We start from the raw sequence: 24,674 nt of genomic DNA, 5'->3' as shown, positions 1-24,674 counted from the left end.
GTCACCTAGAGTATTCGGATGTGTAGCCTTTGTACATCTTCACAAATCTTGGAGAAATAAACTGGCACCTCGAGCTATTCGATGTGAATTTGTAGGCTATGGCTTGTATCAAAAAGGCTATCGGTGTTATCACCCTCCTTCTCGCAAGATGTATGTTACACTTGATGTTACCTTTTATGAAAATGAAATGTATTATTTTGTCCCTGAGTCTCCATGTCAAGGGAAGAGTAGATATGAACTGTCGACTCTGGACGATTTTACAAGTAATGGCAACTGGGAAAGTCAAAATGAGGCGGTTGGTCATACTTTAAATGATGAGGCAGGTCATATTGTAGACAATGAGAATGAAATGGAAGTAGTACCGCTAGTCCCTTCATCACCAGAAGTAACAACTTCCTCTCCTCAATCTGTACCATTTAATCAATTGTCTCCCCAAGCTGAGTCCATCTACGAACCTCAGGTAAACTCTGAAACCCATATAAAAGTGTTACCAAATTGAGTCATAAGAGGTATACCTAAAGTAAATTATGAACCTACTCTTACCTCCAAACCTAAATATCCCATGAGTAATGTTGTGTCCTACCATAGGTTGTCAAAGGAATGTGAATCTTTTGTGAATCCATTATCTGTAGTATCTATTCCTAATGGTGTGCAGGAAGCCTTGAAAGATCCTAGGTGGAAAGAAGCGATGAATGAAGAAATGAAATCTCTCCAAAAGAATTCAACATGGGAAGTTGTTGATTTACCCAAAGGGAAGACACTAGTAGGGTGTAGATGGGTCTTCAATATTAAATACAAAGCTGATGGAACTATCAAATGATTCAAAGCCAGACTTGTCGCTAAAGGGTATACTCAAACTTATGGAGTTGATTATATGGAAACGTTTGCACCTGTTGCCAAATTCAATATTGTTCGTGTCCTGTTATCTCTGGTGGTAAATCTTGATTGGCCATTACATCAGTTTGATGTAAAGAATGCTTTTTTGCATGGAGAACTTCAAGAAGAAGTATATATGGAATTGCCACCCGGATGTGAAATGCAGATTAAAGGAAGTCAACAGGTTTGCAAATTGAGAAAGTCTTTGTATGGTTTAAAGCAATCTCCTAGAGCCTGGTTTGGAAGATTTACTAGCACTATGAAGGTTTTTGGATATCAACAAAGTAACTCAGATCATACTCTCTTCTTGAAATATAATAAAGAGAAAATCACTGCTCTTATTGTGTATGTTGATGAAATGATAGTGACCAAAAATGATCCAGAAGAGAAGGTTGCATTACAAAGTCATCTCACTCAAGAATTTGAAATGAAAGATATGGGTCCATTGAAGTACTTCCTAGGAATTGAAGTGCCAAGGTCGAAGAAAGGCATTTTCTTGTCTCAACGGAAATATGCCTTAGATTGATTAGATGAAACAAAAATGTCTGCTTGTAGTCCAGTTAGTACTCCCATGGAGGAAAATTTGAAACTAAGTATGGATTCGAATCAAATCCCTGCTAACAAAGAACGTTATCAGAGATTAGTAAGCAGACTAATGTATCTTGGACATACTCGACGAGATTTGGCTTATGCATTAAGTGTTGTCAGTCAATTCATGCATTCCCCAAAGGAAGACCATATGAATGCTGTTATTCACATTTTGCAATACTTAAAGTCATCTCCTAGAAAGGGTATTATGTTTACAAAAGGAAATAGCTTGGATATTAAAGGGTATACTGATGCTGATTTGGCTGGATCAGTTGATGATAGACGTTCTACATCCAGTTATTTCACATTTGTGGGTGGAAATCTAGTTACTTGGCAGAGTAAGAAGCAAGAGGTAGTAGCTAGATCCAGTGCTGAGGCTGAATACAGAGGGATGGCTAAACATCCTTGAGTCTATCAAACTTGATTAATTGCACAAATCTTGTGGTCAACTTCCTTAGTAGTATCTTCTCCAATCTATGGAAGTGCAAAACCTTTTCAAAACTTCTTGTTAATGCAAGGGTTTTTACAGGTTTTCTCTTTTATTTATTATTGAATATTAGGTTAGGGATTTTCATATTTCAAAGAGAGAGGAAGATATAGGCTACTATGTTGGCTATGTAGGTGAGTTATTTTCTATTTCTTCCTCTTTAATAATGGCATATATAAATATATTAAAAAAAATTATTCTTATAATCACCGCATTTTATTTCCTCTTAATACGTTGAAGGATCTTCATTTATGCTTGGTAGAGCTTTGACTTCTGTCTTCTTGGGAAAAATCGTTGACCGATATGGCCGAAAACCTGTAGTGATTTTTGGGACTCTTGTAGTGTTAGTACTTGCTAATTTCCTATATATGTAACTTTTTTTTTTTTTTTTTTTCCAGGTAAGTATATAACTTGATTTTGATACTTAACTTTCAAACAATTTTTAATTATGTCGCTTAAAATTTGGTTATAGGGTTATTTTGAACACTCTCTTTGGGTTGAGTATAAATTTTTGGATGGCCATTATCACAAGGTTTCTTCTTGGGAGCTTGAATGGTTTACTTGGACCAATCAAGGTATTGAAAGCTTGTTTATTTGAGTTCTTTGAAATTCCAATATTTATAACTTAGAGATAATTGCATTTACCAGCTTGAGGTTTGGCCATACTATTCTAGATTTAGTAGTTTAAACTACTAGAATTTACCTCCCTGATTTTAACGAGTATTAACCCACATAAGAGAAGAATGGATAATTTATTCGTCTCTACATAAAAATGTTGTTTCGGAGTTGGGATGTGATTAGCAGTTGTTAATTTGAAGGGAATATTTCCTGGTATTTGAAAGTTCAAGATCTTGAATATTGGACCAAAAGCTCAGGGTGCATTAAGTCTCTCTCTTGTCTTGCATAACTTCTTTCATTTCCAAGCATATGAGACTGAAGTTTTCCTAAAAGAATAACAAGCTCTAGGACTGTCAACAGTGAGCTTAATTATTTGTCTACGAATAATTTGAGTTAACAAAATCTGTTGCATCAAAATTTAGAGCTAGTGTATATTTTAATCTCGGGTTAGTACAGCATGGGGCATAGGATTAGACCTGACAAAACGGGTGGGTGGGCCGGGTACCGGTCAGGTCTTCACGGGTACGGGCCAAACGGGTATGGGTCTAATACGAGTCCAAAGTATTGGACCCGTAACCTACCCTATACGGGTACAGGTGGACCCGCGGGTACCCATTTTTGCTCTCTCCAAGTTTTAGCTTTTACCTTTCACCCCTAATATTTTTCAATTATGACAGTTATACCCCTAAAATTCCTACAATTTTAATTTTTTACATTTACACCCCCTAAATCAACTACTCTAAATTCAATTCAATTTAGAATATAAACAAATAGGAACCAAAATAAACAAATAACACATAAACAAACAATAACATATAATACAAAACTACAAATACCAATCAAAATAAACAAATACATAATCACTAATACACAATTACACATAAACAAACAAAATAAGTCAATAAACTATAAATACCAACTAAAATAAACAAATACATAATCCAATATTCAACAAAAAACATTCTTAGGGTAGCAAATGTTCATCCCACAGTGGGGGTGATAGAGTCTCTTGATTCCACAGTCCCACCATGTCAATGCTTAAGACTACAAAAAATATATATATATATATATATATATATTAGGTCTCTCACACACACTCAAAGGATAATACAATAAAATAAAGAAACAAACATTAAGGACACCATAACCAGAATAAAATTAATCTAAACTAACATTTATATCAGCATGCATTATCAATAGTTAACACTTGTTTCAACAACCGATTCAATTATCAAGTATTTATATTAATCTAAATCTATGCAAAAATGATTGGGAAAAGAAAGAGAGAATATATGTTTCTCTATGCAAAAATCTATTCAAGTTAGTAACTACTACATGCGTGTCTATATATATGTTTCTATTTATTGAACTTTGATAATGGAACATGATTTCGGGGAAATGCCAAAGAGCTTTTTAATTGATGATTAACTATATATTAATTGATAATGGATTAACTATATTTTAATTGATAATGACAAAGAGTTCAATGTCAATGGCACACAGAGTGGACAGCATTAATTTCTAAAAGATATTGGATTCAGATATTGAACTGGCTTCTAATCTAACTCATTTTTGGACCTTTTGTCTTATGGTTATGATACTGTTTACTTCCATTGCTTTTCAAATTGATTATTCTGAATCATATCTTCATGGGATTATGCTCCCTTTTACACTGACCATTGCATTATCATTCTAACACAAAATCCTCTCTATCCATTTCACGTACGCCATTCTTTATTGTTTAAATATTTTGTTGGTGTTGTATAAAAATACAGCAAAACAATACAAAAGCATCAAGGCCAAAACAAAGCCATAAGTAAACCGCAATTTCATTAACTCTTAACAAATTCAAGCAAAATAAACCTCCGTTAATAACAAGGGATCACTTCCTCTGCTTAGAAGATACACCAGGGAACCTTATACCCATCTATTACAGCCATCCCTCGCCGTAAGCTTATTATTCAACCACAACATTCATCTCTTATACATTTTATCATAGTATTTATATAATGTGGCAACCTTTCTACTATTCTCATTCTTATAGATAATTGATCAAAGAGAAAACCAACAAACACTTATTGAAGAATGCAAGGGAATAAAATACAATGTGATATTAGTTGGTATTCAGATATTAACCATCCAAATTCAGGTACCAACAAATGCAAACATAAGCAAACATTACAAGAATTCTTATTCAGTTCATCATATATACATATGTTGGTCTATTCAAGGTACCCTACAGAAATTAAATATGATTTAGCTCAGTGCTTGTTCTGAAAGTATGTTATTGGATTCATTCCAAATTCACAAAGTATCGAACACATAAAGAATTTAAATAACTGTATGTTTTTTTTTTTTTCTTCTTCTTATAACATATAAAAAGAAAACACAAAATGTGTCAAAAAAACAAAAACAAACACACAAAATTTGAAAGAAAAAACAGAAAAACCAAGGCAAAATACAGGAAATGTGTAGAAACACATTCTCCATCACAGATCTATGAGCTGAAACTCAAAAACAGTATCATTGTCTCAACAGAATCTGCGACTCTCAATCCATCCATAACACCAAAACAAACACGGCCAAATTTTCACAAACACAAAACATAATCAAATAATACAACTAATGCGTAGATATTTTCTTGATATTTTCAAGAGAAAATGAGCTTACTAAGGTAATAGGAGCTCCAAGAACCGGAGTTTAGGAGATGACGAGCCGATGCCCGAGTCCCGACGACGTGAGAGAGAGGAGATGGCCAACCGACGAGGATGAGTGAGGGCGACCGACATTGGTGGTACTGGGAATGGGGATGACGGACTAGATGAGAGATTGAGAGTTTACAGAATGAATGAATCAGGTGAGGTACTGATGACTGATGATTAATCGAAGAGGGAGTTGACTGATGAGAGATTGAGAGGCGAGAGAGAATTGTTATGTTGAAGATTGAGAGGCGGGATAGAGTTACTGAGTTAGGGTTAGGGATTTGCAAAAACGGGTGCCCACGGGTTCACCTATATAACCCCTCAGCTATACGGGTCGGGCCGGGTACGGGTCTAAAAAATGGGTTTAATATATTGGACCTGTACCCTATATTTTTTACCCGGGTACGAGCCGACCCGCGGGTCTGGACCCGTTTTGTCAAGTCTACATAGGATTGATCATTGGTCCAGCTATCAGTGGTTTTCTATCTCATGTAAATATCTATACTTTTAGCTTCTTATGCAAACAAATACATCTTGTAGAAAATAGTTTTTTTTTTTTCCAGCTATTATTGAAAAATATTCCATTTTCAGGGGTAATTTGTAACATCTATAAAATATTCATGACACATTAATTTCTTTTTCCTAGTTTAAGTGAACCATTTGGCCAACAAAGTTATTATTATGTAAGGATCTGATTTGAATATTTAAGTCTAACAATTTTTCTCACCTTGTAACATGGATCCAATTTTAAATTTATATGTATCTAATGAAAATAGAGCCAAGATTACTACTCTAAGCATTTTTTTTTTCTTTGATCATCTATCTCCATTTTTCATTTTTCTTTCTAGTTGTGAAGTTTTTTTTTTCTGGATAATTTTGCAATTCAACCAGCAGAGAAATAATCCAAATATATTTTCCAAAGAATCCTTGTTCAGGAAGTAAGTGAAAGTTATTTTTTTTTTTTTTAATTCAAATCTTTTCTGTTAAGATGTTTAAAATATGTTGATTTTGAATATAAAATTAATGCAGATTTCCATATTTCTTGCCCTGCCTTTGTATATCACTCTTTGCTTTGGGGGTAACCATTTCTCCTTGCTGGCTTCCAGTACGTGATTCTATTATTGTTATTTTTTATGACTTATTATTGTTGAAACATTGATAATTTGCTGGAAATTAAGTTGAGTTAGTTTGGTTTTGAATATGTTTTGGCGCCAAGCAGCTGTTGCATTCCTCCATGTCTATCGAAATTGAAGTTGTTGTAGTAGTTGTTTTTAGTGACATGTTTAGGTGAAATTCAGCTTAGATTAAGGTTGTATTAGTTGCCAACTTTGTTTTTTAATTTTTAAAAGTTTGAATGGTTGTTGCAGGTGGTAAAACAATATGCCTTTGTTTTATATAATGCTAGTTGCAGTGTAATAAAAATACAAGTTCAACTCTTTTCATTCTCTCCTCATCTTTCTTTAGAGTTCACCAGCTCTTAAAACCAACAAATGGTATCAGAGCCACACACAAAAACAACGTGAAATCTCTCTTGCATTCAATCTTCAACCTCAACTCAAGAACACCTCCCATCTCAGCCCAAAAACAGTCTGCATCTACCCTCTTATTTTCTTGCGTTAGACACAAAAATTGAAACAATGGCTACTCAATTAGCCTTGATGTCACCCCCACTATTTAATGGGGAACATTACTATATATGGGCTGTAAAGATGAAAGCCTTCCTCCGGGGTCAGGGGTTGTGGCAGTATGTGGAAGAAAATAGGCAGCCAGCTCCATTAGGACCAAATCCTACCCTGAATCAGATGAGACTGCATGAGGAAGAAACAGCAAAAGCATCAAAAGCCCTTTCCCACATTCATGCTGCTGTAACAGACCTTGTATTAACAAAGATCATGGCATATGAGACTCCAAAAGTGGCATGGGATAAGCTGAGAGAAGAGTACATGGGCAACACCACAACAAGGAACATGCATGTGCTAAATTTAAGGAGAGAGTTTGAGATGCAGAGGATGCAAGAATCAGAGAAGGTTAAGGACTATGTTGACAGATTGATGAGTGTTGTCAACAAAATAAAGCTGTTGGAAGTGAAGTTGACAGACCGGAGAGTGGTGGAGAAAGTTCTAGTTAGCCTACCTGAAAGATTTGAGTCCAAAATCTCATCTCTAGAGGACTCAAGAGACATGGGGCAGGTTACACTCACATAGCTGGTTCATGCACTGCAAGCACAAGAGCAAAGAAGGCTCTTGAGGCAAGAAGATGTAAGTGAGGGTGCAATGATGGCAACTCACAAAACCAAACCAGCTCAAGGGAACAATATGAGGTATGTCGGTGAGAAGAAGGGGAAAGAAATGAGCAATGGCCAATGGGGAAAACCAGGTGGGATGAAGGAATATCCACCTTGCTATTACTATAAAAGGAAAGGGCATTCTGAAAAGAGATGTTGGTTTAGGCCAGGAATACAGTGCAGGGCTTGTAAACAATTTGGTCATATAGAGAGGGTATGCAAGAACAAAGGAGAGCAACCCCAACAACAAGAACAAGTGACAGATGACCAACAACCTAAACAAGGGGCAGAACAGTTGTTTATGGCCTCCTGCAGTGCACCACCAACATGCTATGATGGCTAGCTGGTTGAAAGTGGGTGTACAAATCATATGACACCACATCTACATAATTTTTTTAGATTAAACTCAGCACATCGGTCCAGGATTAAAATTGCAAATGGTGACTATGTTGAAGCAAAGGGGAAATGAGATGTTGCAATTCAGACCTCCACAGGTACAAAACTCATCTCAAATGTACTCATTCACCCGAAATCACTCAAAGCCTTTTAAATGTAGGACAAATGCTAGAAAACCATTATGTCTTGCATTTTGAAAATCATATCTGCCAAATTCTAGATAGTAATGGGTGTGAGTTAATGAGAGTCAAAATGGTGGGAAAAAGCTTTCCCATCAAGCTGAAAAAAACTGAACATAGAGCCTACAGTGTAAGAGTGGATGAGTTTGTGAAATGGTATAAGAGACTTGGCCCTATTCATTACCAAGGACTAAAGGAAATTCAAACCAACAAACTGGTCCAAAATCTGCCAGAATTAGAGGAGAGTAATACCATATGTCAAGCCTGTCAACTTGGCAAGTTGAGTAGGCAATCCTTCCCTGCAAACCAAGCCTGGAGAGCAACTGAAAAATTGCAGCTCATTCATACAGATGTATGTGGTCCTATGGAAACTTTGTCATTGAGTGGAAGTAGGTACTTTGTGTTGTTTATTGATGACCATTCTAGGATGTGTTGGGTGTATTTTCTGAAGTAAAAAGGAGAAGTTGTTGGTGTATTCAAGCAGTTTAAGCTGCTGGTGGAAAATCAAGCTGGAAAAAGTATAAAAATCTTGAGAAGTGATAATGGTATAGAATACATTTCTCAAGAGTTTGAACAAATGTGCAAGGATGTTGGAATTAAGCATCAATACAACAACCCCTACACTCCACAGAAAAATGGAGTTAGTGAGAGGAAGAATAGATCAGTTGTAGAGATGGCTAGATGTATGGTAGCTGAGAAGAGGTTACCAAAGAAATTTTGGGCAGAAGCTATCAATATAGCAGTGTTTCTGCTCAATAGGCTTCCCACAAAAGCCTTAGACAGCAAAACACCCTATGAACCATGGTATGGAGTTAAACCAGCAGTGGATAGGCTCAAAATATTCGGAAGTATATGCTACATTCTGGTTACAGCAGCAAAAAGGTCCAAGCTGGATGAAAATGCCTTAATTGGCATTTTTATAGGCTATAGGAGTCAATCTAAAGCCTATAGAGTGTATGTTCCAGAAGCTAGAAAAATTCAGATTTCTAGGGATGTCAAAATTGTTGAGGATGGAGTATGGAATTGGGAAGAAAATAGAGCTGAGGTGGAGACAAAACCAAGCTGGACAGAAGCTGCAGATGATCAGATTTATGATGATGTTGAGAGTGATGCAGAAGAAGAAATTTCGGTTAGAGGTACCAGACCTTTAGCTGAGGTTTATGAGAGTTGTAACATAGCCTCACTTGAGCCAACATGTTACTTTGAGGCTGCAAAATCAGAAGTTTGGAAAGCTGCCATGAAAAAGCAGCTTGCAATGATTGAGAAGAATCAAACATGGAACCTAGTAGACAGACCTCAGAACAGGAAAGTGATCCAAGTTAAATGGATTTTCAAGAAGAAGCTCAATTCAGATGGTTCATTCCTTAAGCACAAAGCAAGGCTAGTTGTTAAAGGTTTTGCTTTGTAGTATGGAGTTGATTTTCTGGACACCTTTGCACCAGTTGCAAGGCATGACACAATCAAGTTATTACCTGCAGTCGTAGCCCAATTTGCGTAGAAAATATTTCAGTTGGACATCAAATCTACATTCCTAAATGGATGGCTGAATGAGGAGATATATGTTGAACAGTCGGAAGGGTACAAAGTCAAGGGAAAGGAAGACAAAGTCTATCTCCTAAGGAAGGCCTTGTATGGCCTGAAACAGGCACCAAGGGCCTGGTACAGCAGAATAAATGATCATTTGCTGAGTTTGGATTTTGTAAGAAGTCCAAATGAGCACACATTGTATGTTAGGGAGATTGATGAGGATGTTATGATCATCCCTTTGTATGTTGATGATCTACTTGTGACAGGGAGCAAACCAACTCAGCTGGAGGAATTCAAAAGATCCATGCTTGATGAGTTTGAGATGACAGATTTAGGTGAAATGGCTTACTTTCTTAGGATGCAGGTTCATCAAAACTCAGCAGGAATTTTTGTTAATCAAGAGAAGTATGCAATTGAGGTTTTGAGGAAATTCCATATGGAAAACTGCAAATCAATGGATGTTGCTTTGGTTCCAAATCTGAAGCTAGGGGTGAGCGGTTCCGGGTACCCTGCATTTTCTGGGGGAACCGGAACCGGAACCGCACAGTGCAGATTCCCAAAAAAAGGAACCGGAACCGCACAGTGTAGGTTCTTCAATTCAAGGAACCGGAACCTAAAATATAGGTTCCGGTTCCTTTCCAGGGTACCCTGTAAAAAATCAATATCCCCCCTATTAGTTTAAAAATAACAAAAACACCTTATAAGTTTACAAATACACCCCTAACAAATTTTCATTATTCATTCATTTGTGTCCAATTTAATTCATAACCTATAATCTCTAAGCAACACTTGAATTGTTAATCATTTAATTAAGTATTGTAATATTGTTTATAATAGAATGTTATAATTAATTAAATAATCATACCATAAATTTATAATATAATGTTATAATTACTAAATTATAATAATTTGATTAAGTATTGTGTAAATTAGTAAATTATAATGTTTTAATATAATGTCATAATCAATTAAGTAATCATTTAATTATGTATGTTATATTAATTATATATCATTATAATAGTAATGTAATGTTATAATGAATTAGTAATCATACTATAATCTATAATTTAATATTATAATTAATTAAATTTCAATCATTTAATTAATATACTATTTTTATAATAGAATTTTAATTGATTAAGTAATCATATTACAAATATATAAAGTATGTTATAATTATTAAATTTTTAATCTTTTAATTAAATATGTAATAGTATAGTGAATTACAATGTTTATATGTAATGTTATAATTCATAACTAATTAAGTATTATGTAATCATTTAACTATATATGCTATATTAAGTAGTATCATAAATAATGTAATATAATAATATTATAATTTAATTGAGTAATTATTTAACTTAATATATGCTTATTAAGTTTTATGAAATGTTTATAAGTAATGTTATAATTAATTAAATTCTTATCATTTAATAAGTTCGTGCAATGTTTATTTAGAAATTAGTAATTACTAATGTTTAAAACTAATATCATAACTCATAATCAATTAAGTAATCATTTAATTATGTAATGTTATATTAATTATATGATCATACTATAATAGTATAATGTAAGGTTATAATGAATTAAGTAATCATACTATAAATCTATAATTTAATATTATAATAATTAATTTCAAATCATTTGATTATATACTAATGTTTATAAGGAATATATAATTGATTAAGTAATCATATTATAAAATATAAGGTATGTTATAATTAATTAAATTTTAATCGTTTATTAAGTAATGTAATAATATAGTAAATTAGTAAATTACAATGTTTATAATGTAATGTTATAAATTCATAACTAATATGTAATTATGTAATCATTTAACTATGTAATACATAATTAAGTAAGTGATCATAATATATATGTAATATATAATATTATAATTCAGTGTAGATTAATATTTAACTATATGTAATGCTTCATTGATGTTTATAAGGTAATGTTATAATTAATTAAATTTTTTATCATTTAATTAAATATGTGTTAATGTTATGTTAAATAGTAATTACTAATGTTTAAAACTATAGCATAACTCATAATCAATTAAGTAATCATTTAATTATGTAAGTTATTATATTATATGATCACTATAATAGTATAATGTAATGTTATAATGAATTAAGTATCATACTATAAATCTATAATTTATATATATAATTAAATTTCAAATCATTTGATTAATATACTAATGTTTATAATGGAATGTTTAATTGATTAAGTAATTATATAAAATAGTTAAGGTAATGTTATAATTAATTAAATTTTTAATTGTTTATTAAGTATGTAATAATATAGTAAATTACTAATGTTATAATGTAATGTTATAAATTCATAACTAATTAAGTAATTATGTAATCTTTAACTAGTAATGCTATAATTAAGTAAGTGATCATATATAAAATGTATAATATTATTTAATAATTGAGTAATTATTTACTAAATTTAATTTTTAATTAATGTTTATAATGAAATGTTTATAAGGTAATGTTATAATTAATTAATTTTTTATCATTTAATTAAGTATTGTGCTAATGTTTATGTAGTAAATAGTAATTCTAATGTTTAAAACATAATATCATAACTCATAATCAATTAAGTACATTAATTATGTAATGTATATTATTATAGATACTATAATAGTATAATGTAATGTTATAATGATTAAGTAATCATACTATAAATCTATATTTAATATCATAATTAATTAAATTTCAAATCATTTGATTAATATATATGTTTATAATGGAATGTTATATTGATTAAATAATCATATTATAAATATATAAGGTAGTTATAATTAATTAAATTTTTAATCGTTTAATTAAGTATGTAACAATATAACAAATTAGTAAATTACTAATGTTTCTAATGTAATGTTATAAATTCATAACTAATTATGTAATTAGTAATCATTTAACTATATAATGCTATAATTAAGTAAGTGATCATAATATATAATGTAATATAATAATATTATAATTTAATTTAGTAATTATTTAACTATAATGTAATGATTAATTAATGTTTATAATGAAATGTTTATAAGGTATGTTATAATTAATTAAATTTCTTATCATTTAATTAAGTATCATGCTAATGTTTATGTAGTAAATTAGTATTGCTAATATTTAATATATGACATAATCAATTAAGTAATTATTTAATATCTAATGTTATAATTAATTATATATCATACTATAATGTAATGTTATAGTGAATTAATTATTAAGTAATCACTATAAATTTTTAATGTAATATTATAATTAATAATTTTTAATCATTAATTAAGTTTGTACTAATGTTTAATGGAATATTATAATTGATTAGAATTATACTATAAATCTATAACGTAATGCTATAGTTGATTAAATTTCTAATTATAGTCAATTAATTAACTATTTAATTTGTTTATAACTTATAAGTCATAATAAGTAGTAATCAATTAATTAATGCTATAATTAATTATACTATAAATCAATTAAGTAATGTTATAAAATTATAATTAATTAAGTAATCATTTAACTATATTATATGTTATAATTGATTAGAATATATTTAACTAGTAATTATTATTTATCAATTATCATTATAATTAATTAATTACATTTATTATAGTATACTTGAACTTGATAATTGAAGTAATAACTAAATATATTATTACTCAATCAAATATACTATTTTATTCAAAAATAATTCTTTAATAACATTAAAAATGTAAAACACTTTTAATTGGATCATAATTCCAATTATCACTATTTGATCAAACTTAATATTAATGTATTATATATATTAAAGCTTTTAATATGGTGTATTTTTATGTAATAAGTATAATTGTATTCGTATATTATTTAATTAGGTTATTCTAAAATTTATTTTTTCTATTTTAAAATTTTTTTATATGTAAAATAATAGAAACTCCCCCATTATTTACATTTCACAAATATTTCATTATAGTCCAGGTTCCAAAATAGGTTCTAAACAGGTTCCAAAAACAGGTTCCAAAACAGGTTCCAAACAGGTTCCAAAACAGGTTCCAAAGCAGGTTCCAAATAGGTTCCAAAACAAGTTCCAAAACAGGTTCCAAAGTAGGTTCCAAAGCAGGTTCCAAATAGGTTCCAAAATAGGTTCCAAACAGGTTCCAAACCGGGTACCCCCTACAGGTTCCAAACAGGGTACCCTTTTTACAGGTTCCGGTTCCGGTTTCGGTTCCTCCACATGCAAGAACCGGAACCGAAACCTACCCCCATAGTACAGGTTCTGGGTAGGTTCTGGTTCCGGTTCCGGTTCCGGTTCTTACCCCCGGTTCCGGTTCTACCTGCTACCCGTGCTCACCCCTATCTGAAGCTAACAAAGGATGATAATACAGAGAGTGTTGATGAGGGACAGTACCAAAGCTTGGTTGGTTGCTTGCTGTACCTAACAGCAACTAGGCCTGATATCATGTTTGCAACTAGTTTAATGTCCAGGTTCATGAATCAGCCCAAGGAAACACATTTTAAAGCTGCAAAAAGAGTACTTAGGTATGTGAAAGGGAGCACCAACTTTGGAGTATGGTTTAGGAGGTCAGAAAACTTTGGCCTAAAAGGATTCTCTAATAGTGACTGGGGTGGTTTTGTGGAATACATGAAGAGCACTTCAGGGTATGCTTTCTTCCTGAATCATGGTGCAATCTGTTGGCTATCAAAGAAACAAGAAACGATTGCACAATCCACAGTAGAAGCAGAATACATTGCGACTGCAACTGTTGTGAGCCAAGCTGTCTGGTTGAGAAAAATCCTGGAAGATTTGAAGCTGAAGTAGAGGCATCCTACTATGATAATGTGTGACAATCAATCGGCTGTGGCTATGGCTAAGAATCCAATCCATCATGGTAGAACTAAACATATAAAGATCAAATTTCATGCAGTGAGAGAAGCTGAGCAAGAAAGGGAAGTAAAACTGGTCCACTGCAATGGTGATGATCAAGTGGTTGACATCCTAACTAAGGGATTATCCAAAACCAAGTTTGAAGGCTTCAAGATCAGACTTGGTGTTTCCAGCAAAATTATCAAGGAGGAGTGTTGAAACATTGATAATTTTCTGGAAATTCAGTTAAGAGTTAGTTTGGTTTTGAATATGTTTTGGCGCCAAGCAGCTGCTGCATTCCTCCATGTTTGCCGAAATTGAAGCTGCTGTAGTAGTTGTTTTTAGTGACATGTTTAGGTGAAATTCAGCTTAGATTAAGGTTGTATTAGTTGCCAACTTTGTTTTTTAATTTTTAAAAGTCTGAATGGTTGTTGCAGGTGGTAAAACAGTATGTCTTTGTTGTATATAATGCTAGTAGCAGTGTAATGAAAATACAAGTTCAACTCTTTTCATTATCTCCTCATCTTTCCTTAGAGTTCACCGGCTCTTAAAACCAACAATTATAATGAATCATTGATGCCATTATTAACCAAATCGATCTTCCCTAATTAAGATATTCTCCTGAGCTTTCCGGAGTTTTACAGATCTCAAAACACCTGTGCATTTTTCGTTTATTTATGGTTTAAATATGTTTGTTTAATATATTTATATTCAATCATTACCAATCACAAGCTTTTAAAAAATCAAATAAAAATTCAGATCAGGAGAGAATCTTGATCTATCTCTCCTATAATGGATGTTGGTACAATCACCCAATAAGAGAGCAAGTATATATCACTCGCAGTGACATATCACTCCATGATTGGATGGTTGTATCAACATTCGTTGTAGGGATGATTTTTTCGAAATGTTGTCCTGAAATATATTTGGTTAATGTAGGAGACGTTGCACATGCACAATTAAGAGAGTAATATATCTCGTGACCTCTCATATGATGCTTTGGAATCTGCATCCTATGAGTCTAGTTCAGAATTTGATAAACAAAGAGAGAATCAATGCATCTAGCTCTAGGAAAAGCCTCATGAAGAATCGGCCTTTGATGTCTTCCATTTTCATTTACTATGTCTTTCACTTCATGATATGGCTTACACTGAGGTACCTTTCTATCTGATTTTAGATGGTGAATAATATTTTTACTTCTGCTAATAATCAAATTAATTGATTAGATGAAACTGGTCTTGCTTCCGTAGATTTTTTCATTGTAGGCTGTTAGCCCTAGGAAGTATGAGGGTCTGAATTGTTCAACTGAAGATGTTGGTGAAGTTCTTGCAGTCACAAGTATAAATTTTATACTCATATTAATATATAATCGTCGGAAGATAACAATATTTCAGTGACGCATGCCAGTGTCAGAGCAAGTGGTTTTCCGACGAAAGTTGTCTATGTTGGAACAGATGTCGTCAAAGAACAACAAATTTCTTACATGCAATGCCTCTTTTATATTTAATCATCTTTAACAAATATGAATTTTTTTTCCTAATTATTGAGCTTACAAGGTTCAGCCTCATAATCTATCAACTTTGTCTATATCCATTTGTATTTTGTAGTGAGGATTTTTGGACCAATAACAGCTGCACACATTGCAGGGGTAAAATCATCCATCCTCAGTTAATAAATTCTAATTATATATATTCACTCTTTCATTCATTTTATGTAACACCACTTTGTATAAATTTCTTTATAAAACTACTTTAATTTGTATATGTAATACTATTCAAATCTTAAACACCATTTAGCATTTCTTTTAGTTTATCTGTTAATTTAAAATGTTTATTTATGAGAACAAAAATCTGAAAATATTTGCCCGCATGTTTAAGTTGACTAGATTTCCTATCCACAAGTTTTATCCATACAAGGATTCACCCTTGCCTTCTTTCTAAGGGGGTGTTTTTCTACGCTTATAAGTTGGTCAAACTAACTTACAAGTTCTAAAATTAAGCTCATATATTTATTTATAATTTTTTTGAGCTTATAAGTTGAGTTTATAAGCAAAAAAAAATAAGTTGAGAGGAGGTACTTTTTTTTTTTTTTTTTTTTTTTTTTTTNATTTGTATATGTAATATTATTCAAATTTTAAACACCATTGAGAATTTCTTTTAGTTTATCCGTTAATTTAAAACGTTTATTTATGAGAACAAAAATCTGAAAATATTTGCCTGCATGTTTAAGTTGACTAGATTTCCTATCCACAAGTTTTATCCATACAAGGATTCACCCTTGCCTTCTTGCTAAATTGTGCTTCTGTGACGAAGAATATTTTATCCGTAAGGACGAAAAGATACTCTAAGCTAACATTAATTTAATTAATAATTTTCCTTCAGGTGCCATATTTTCGAAATTAATTCTTCATTTTTTTTTATTTTTTTTTTGATAACAATGTGTCCATTATTTCAGGATTGTTCCTTCTACAAAATAGAGCAATGGTAATTTTCTATCATTTCCAAATTATATCTATAATCAATTTCAAGTGTGGATATAGAGTCCTACTTTCTAAAATACAAACTTATTTTTTACATTGAAAACTGTAAAATTATCGTTTAGTGTTTATTACCACCATTAATGAAAAAAGTTCACGATCCGTAGACAATTTCCATGTATATCTATGTCTCAAATTGATTTGATCAAATATGGTAAAAAAAAAAAAAATAGGACCAGGATCAAAGAGGAGCTGCTAATGGAATTGCTACAACTACAATGTCACTTTGCAAAGCTGTTGGTCTTGCTGGAGGAGGCGCAGTGTAAGTGTCATGAATAATTTTTTCAACAAATAGGAATGAATTCATTAAATCATATTGCAAAATGTAATACTTTCTTACAAAATAATATAATAAATTAAATGTTTAAATCTTTTAGCACTTTTTATTTGTAATTCGCTAATTTCGATCTTAATTTGCAGATATTGCATCAAGATGCTATCTTTCTCCCAGGTATGAATATATAAAATTTCTCACAACAAATGCTTGTTCAATCAACGTTATGTTTGTTTCAGAAAAATTTAGAATATCATAAAGGTATAACATCTAGTAAAAATTTTCATAATCCAACGGACGCACCAAATTAGTTATATCACAAACAAATGTATTTATGTCATTTATACAACTAATTAATATAATAGACGGTAGTGCAGTACCACTGATGTATACACCACCCCTAGTAGCTTGTTTTATAACATTGGCTCTTTGAACCATGTGATTTTTATTTAATTAGTTTTCATACATTCTGTTCCAAATTGTAAAAAGCAAATATAGAAATGTAGAGTTACTTAAATTCTTAAACTAAAAACTCACATGTAGATGACCAAATGGTTTTCTTTATACCGAATGTGGCCTGCAAACCTTTTCTAACCCAATGCCCTGAGTTAAGATAGATGTATTATTCAACTGCTCAAGCCAAACCCTGGAACATTATAAATTCGGTAGGGTTCATTACCGTATTGTATAATCGTGAAAGTCGATTTATGCTTTAAATTTTGTGATTAATTAACATAGTATCAAAGCTTTACATAGTAATGAACTTGCTTCAATTTTTAGGCGATTCTTATTTCTTTTGGTTGAGATGTAATAATTGAAGCATTAGTCGTGTATGAAATTTTGTGTTGAAATTGAAAATATTGGGAATTAATAGTGGTTTTTTAGTTGGTCCCTTCCAAAAGGGCTAAAACACAAATTAATCTTCCTATTTTCCATAATTATCTTAACATTATTGGAAGGATGGCGCAAATCAAGGATTGACTTCCATTTCTGTACCTTAATTATTACTTGTAATATTATGCAAATTGTATTGCTAAAAACCATTTCTTTCCTTTTTGTTACATTTTCTTTTTGTATAAGAATGTAGCAATTGTACAAGAATGATACACAGAAAAGAAATATAAAAATTATTTCTTTAGCTTTATTTTGAGCTTTCTCTGGTATTCTTGCCATCTCTAGATCAGTCTCTTTTTTCTGACAAAGTATCAGAGCCCACTCTGATCTTCTGCTTGTTTTTCTGAAATTATTCGGTTTATCCTCTCTGGTTATTGTATCCATTTCTTGCAAAAGAACAAAAGACTGCTCAGGATACCGAAGATCAAAACCAAAACTCTCCCAGCCAAAATGACCAAGATTCAAACACAAATGGATCCAACCAGCTCAAAATCTCTAACCTATTCATTTTAGACTTCTAAAATAAACCAAGGTTCTGACTCAAACCCCAACCAAAACCAAAACCCTCAAACACCACCCATCTTCTTTATGAGCCAAAACCAAAATCAGTCGGGTCAAAACCCGTCCTCAATTCCCATTCAGGCTGTTCCATTCAACAATCCGAGCCGCCTTGAACCCGATGATCCCCTGTATGCCTCACCATTAGACGTTCCAGATTTGGTCCTTGTAAAACAACCTGTCGTTGGACTGGAGACTTATACCTCTTGGGCTTGCAATTTTCAATGAGCTCTCATCACCAAGGTTAACTCGGTTGTATTGATGGCACTGTTCCCATGCCATCTGAACCAAATCTTCAAAAATTATGGGAACGTTTGAACACTTTTGTTCGATCGTGGACACAAATTGTATGACTCACGAGGTGGCCACTGGTTTACCAGCAGCCAAAGATGCCAGAGAACCATGGGAATTTATAAAGGAGATGCACGAGACGTTAGATCTGCGAAATTTTTTTCATTACACCAAAGCCTTGCTGATCTCTGACAAGGCAACTCAACTGTTGCTTCCTATTTTAGCAAACTTTCAGCATATGGACTGAGCTGGATGTCATCGAAACATCTGTACATGGACCATTTGAAAACACTGAAACAATACCAAGAAATTTAAGATCAAAGGCGAGTCACAAAATGTTTAATGGAGTTGAATGAGGGCTTTCTTCCTTTCCAGACCCAAGTGCTTGCCGCTTCAACAACTCCAAATCTTCGTCCTCTTTATCAGTTGGCGATGCAGGATGAGAATCAACAGGTGGTGAGTTTCACGGCAAATAAAATTTTTTTTTCAAAAAAGGAGGAGAAGAAATGGCATTAGGGTTGCAACAAAAGAGTCGTTGTATATGTGAACAAATGAACAGTCCATATCATCATTGCAATCCAACGGTTTTAATCTAGTTGCTTTGGTAAAATATCCAAATGGCCCTCAAAGTATAGCATCTTGAATAGTCCGTAGAATGTGTTGTTTTCACAGAATATTCTAAAAGTTCAAACAATCGCAATTTCAACCCTGAGGGAGAAAATAAAAAAAAAGGGTAAGGTGTAATATGATTATTGTAAACGAAAAAATACATTCAAGACACATGCTAGAAATTACATCGACAGCCAAGTTCCACCAAAAGAAAGAGTGAAACATAGATGGCCAACCAAGTCATAACGACTTCAAGAAATCAACTTCTAATGTCTACACTCAATCAAGACCAATACAGTCAACTCCTTCAAATCCTAAATTAGATCCTTAAAACTGATAGCGCCTTAAGAACCTATGCAGTGTACATCTTTCTATCTGAATACTCTTTTTTCTGTTGATACAAGGATTGTTGATTCATGAGCTATTGACCATATTATTTGCACCCAAAAATTATTTAAAAAATTGAACCAATTTTACCAACCACACCAGTCAAAACACCAAACGAGAATTTTGCTTTAGCAACACATATAGGGAATGTTAAACTCACAAAACAGTTAGTATTGAAAAACGTCCTATGTGTCATGACTTTTACTTTTAACCTCATCTTCATATCCAAGATTTGTACCGACAACCATTGTTCCGTCCAATTCTTACCTACTATGTGTACCTTTCAGGATCGTTTGACTAGCAAACTGAAGGGTTTGGGTAGGATTCGTCAAGGGTTATACTACTGGTCATCCATCCCTAAAGAGTTAACCACAATAAAAGAGTTAAATAAGTGTATTACCAATAAAAATATTTATCTATGTAATACAAATGATAGCAATAAAAAAACTCTTTTATTTCTCATGAGCAATTGGGTCATAGTAGCACTATTCCTTACAACAATTATCCAATTTGTCCACTTGCCAAACAAACAAGTCCAAGTTTTCTTGTTAGTACGTCTATAACCACAAAACCATTTTCCCTAGTTCACATGGACATTTGGGGTCTTCATCATACCCCTAATCATGATGGATCACATTACTTTCTGACTATTATCGATAACAACTCTAGAGGAACATGAGTTTTTCTTATAAACACCAAAGCTCAAACTCATACACATAGTGTGCAATTCCTAACCATGGTTCAAACCCAATTCCAAACAAAAGTGCAATGTATCCGTACTAATAATGCCCTTAAATTCTTTAATAACCAAAACACAATAATATTCATTTCCCATGGAATTCTTCATGAAAGTTCCTGCACATACACACCTCAGCAACACGGTGTAGTTGAGAGAAAACACCAACACTTACTAGAGCTAGCTTGGGCGCTAAAACACCAAGCCAACATTCCAAATTTTTTCTTAGGTGAATGTGTGGTCACGACAACCTATCTAATCAACCAGATGCCAACTACAGTTCTACAAGGAAAAACACCTTATGAACTTTTATTCGACAAGAAACCTGATATCATCCATCTCAAAGTATTTGGATGTTTATGCTATGATGTTGTTGTACCATCAAAGGACAAGCTTGATGCTCGAGCTAATGTATCTTTATGGGGTATATAATGATACGAAAGGGATACCAGTTGTATGATCCAAATCAGGATATTTTTTTCACTATTCAAGATGTGGTATTTTATGAAGAAGCCTTTCCATTCATATAAAAATAAATTAAAAACCTACTTCTTAGTAGATTTCTAAAGCACTTGAAGTTGTCATGTCTCCTTATCTAACAGTGATTCTGATTACATATAAAGCCTAAGAAATACCATCTACAAAAAAATAAATAAATAAATAAAAACTGCTTCAGAGGAAAATGACAGTATTGTCTTAGCAATTTCAGAAAAGAATCATCCAATTAAAGGTCTTTCACCAATATCTTCACCTTCGAAACTAGAACAAGCACCTGTGTGTCGTTCATCCCACACAATCAAACCACCTATCTAGAGTACAGATTATATTTGTCCTACAATTTCTAACTCTACCATCTACCATGTTTCTAATTATGTAGTGTATGATCATCTTTCCCCTTCACATAGAATATGCATCAATCAAATCTCTGAAGCACAAGAGCTGACATCCTATTCTGAGGCAGTACAACATTCCCAATGGCAACAAGCAATGGAGAAAGAACTTAATGCTCTAGCTCTTAACCATATGTGGGATATTGTACCATGACTTTGTTAGTGTAATTGCCCTTGAACTAATCATATTGTTGTATGTTGACTCTATGGATCATGAATATTCAATATATGAAAGGCATTGATTATATTATGTAAATCATATTTCATATGTATGTATTAATATATGCCTTTAGAATGGTTGAACCATAACAAGGGAATCAAATAGTGATAAGTTTTGATTGTGAGATCCTTATGATCATTTATGGTGGTCATTCTAGAAACGTCCATAGCCGAAGCATTATCCTGACCTAGGGCACAGATAATGCAGTAAGGCTATCATAACGTTGAACGACTCTACCGAAAGGTAATGACTGATCTCACATGTTAAGGTCGTTTGGTGACAACTTGGTGCGACACATGGGTGCTTATTAATCACAAGTTCACTGGATTGACCCAGCAAAGGAGTCCATATAGATGGTAACACCAATGTCCATGGAATAAATCCTCTAACAGATGATGGTTCATGTGGTCCTTAGACTTAAGATCATCGGTGCACCATGTGTACCTATTGGTGTAGTTTGACACTAACCAAACATAATCCTAAAAGGGTTATTAGTATGGGAGCGATTGGCTACATCAAGAAGTATATCACGACTATGGTTGATCGACAAAGGGTTCATCACTGTTGTGTACAGGAGCTATTATCTCAGTGAGATTTCACGGAAGGACAACGGCCTTGGAATCTGTGGCCACAATGGAATCGAGTTGAAGCTCGATTGGTCGATTGGTCCGATAAACAAATCTGAACATGTCAAGGTGGTTTATATTTGAAGCCGAAATTACTTCTATGCTTCAAACCTTGATGAGATAATAGATGATGAAAATATTTGATTGCATGGTAACCATACTATTGATAGGTAGCAAATTCGCTAAATATGAATCTGTCAATGGCCATGATGCCTTACTAAGGGTCAATCTTGGTCTATGTGTAATGAGATTATTGATTGGGTGTCGATCGCAATATTACACACTATCGACATGATGAGGACCCTTCAGGTCACTCAATAAAAGGCCATCTAAAGAAGATAATATTTGAGGGGCATTTTGGTCATTTGTTGAAGAAGGGGTATTTTGGTAAATCTTACGAAGCAGTTAAATTTGTTGGAAAGGTTGTTGCATGGATCCAATCCCGTATTGGATTTAATATGCAAGATTGGTTATTTATTTAAATATGTATATTGTGTATATATATTGTAAATAAATAGACCATCAATATTTAAATGTATATATCAGTGTATATATGTTTTAAATATTGAATGAATGTTACTAAAGGATAACTATAATAATTACTCAATACCCAGTATATGATTTTGTTCCGGAATCATGGACACTAATGATTTAATTAATGGAAGGGCATTATGGTAAATAACCCTTTAAGGGATTTTTAGGGCAACCCTATAAAAGGGAACTTTTCCCTAAAAATCAAATAATCTCTCATTCTTCTTCTCTGGGCCATGGAGAGCATAGGTTCATTGAGAGAACTTTTTCTCTCAACCTTAATCTTACTCATCTTCTTTAGACTACACAAATTATCTAGTAAATCTTTTATGTCGAATCTTGCCTTTGTGTAGATATCGTTGGTTCGATCCTACACTTGGATCGTGAGCATTTTTCACTAGGATCCTGAAAAAGAGGTGGAGCCTCCAAACGTGAGTAAGATTCTAAATCATTCATGGGTCTTGATTGATTTGTAGCATATGAACATTGTTATACTCATACATGGATTTTGAGGCTAGTGTTTAATCGGTAAATTTTTATTTTCCACTGCGTTTATCTTTGATTAAAACATTAATAGTGGTATTAGAGCCTCTTATATGAGTTTTCGATGTTTGATTTTATGCTAGAAGTATTTGATTTGAAGATTGAACGTTTAGGGTTTTGTTTTGATTGATTTGATTTGGATTAATTGAAATGAAACTTAGATTGTTGTGTTTGGGAGAATATTGAAATTTGTTGTGTTGGATCTGATTTTTGGTGAAATCAGAGAAAAATGTTGAAACCCTCAGCACCACTAGTGTGTGGTGGTGCTTGCTGTCGTGGCTGGTGGCTCACGACATCGCCGTGACAAAGAGCAACAGTAGCGCACAATGGGATCTGGCAAAAGAGGTTTACATGGATTTACCATCAAATTTTGAAAGCAAACAAGAGGAGAGTAAGGTGTGTGGGCTAAGGAAATCATTGTATGGCTTAAAGTAGTCTCCTGGGGCCTGAATTGATAGATTTACTAAGGCTATTAAGAATGATGTGTTTACTCAAGGACAATAAGATCATACCCTATTCTTCAAAAAGGTTAATGGTAAGATTACAACTTTAATAGTGTATGTTGATGACATTATTCTTACAAGGGATAATCTTAAATAAATAGAGAGGGTTAAAATGGCTCTTGTTCGGGTTTTTTAGGTCAAAGATCTGGGGCAGTTAAGGTATTTCTTTGGTAGGGAGGTAGCTAGGAGCAAGAAGGGATTTTATGTGTCTCAAAGGAAGTATGTTTTAGATTTGCTAAAAGATACGAGTATGTTAGGATGCAAACCTATTGAAATGCGTTTTGAGCTTAATTCTAGAATTGATCAGAATAATAGTGATACTCCAATGGATAAGGATATATATCAAAGGGTTGTTGGGCGATTGATTTATTTGCCTCATACTAGATCTGATATAGCATTCTTGATGATTGTTGCAAGTAAGCATATGCATAACCCAAAGGAGAGACATTTGGAGGTAGTAAAATGGATATTAAGGTATCTTAAGATGACTCGTGGGAAAGGACTATTTCTGAAGAAGAGTTGTGAAAGACATGTGGAAGCATTTACATGTGCGGATTGA

General features: G+C 32.8%; 1 pseudogene; it reads left to right on the top strand.

The window, feature by feature from the left end:
* The window catches only part of LOC116145876, a 120,050-nt pseudogene extending 95,376 nt beyond the window's left edge, over positions 1-24,674 (top strand).

This window comes from Pistacia vera, unplaced genomic scaffold, assembly GCF_008641045.1.
Source record: "Pistacia vera cultivar Batoury unplaced genomic scaffold, PisVer_v2 Contig469, whole genome shotgun sequence".
Lineage (NCBI taxonomy): Eukaryota > Viridiplantae > Streptophyta > Magnoliopsida > Sapindales > Anacardiaceae > Pistacia > Pistacia vera.
This window is presented reverse-complemented; position numbering and strand designations above follow the sequence as displayed.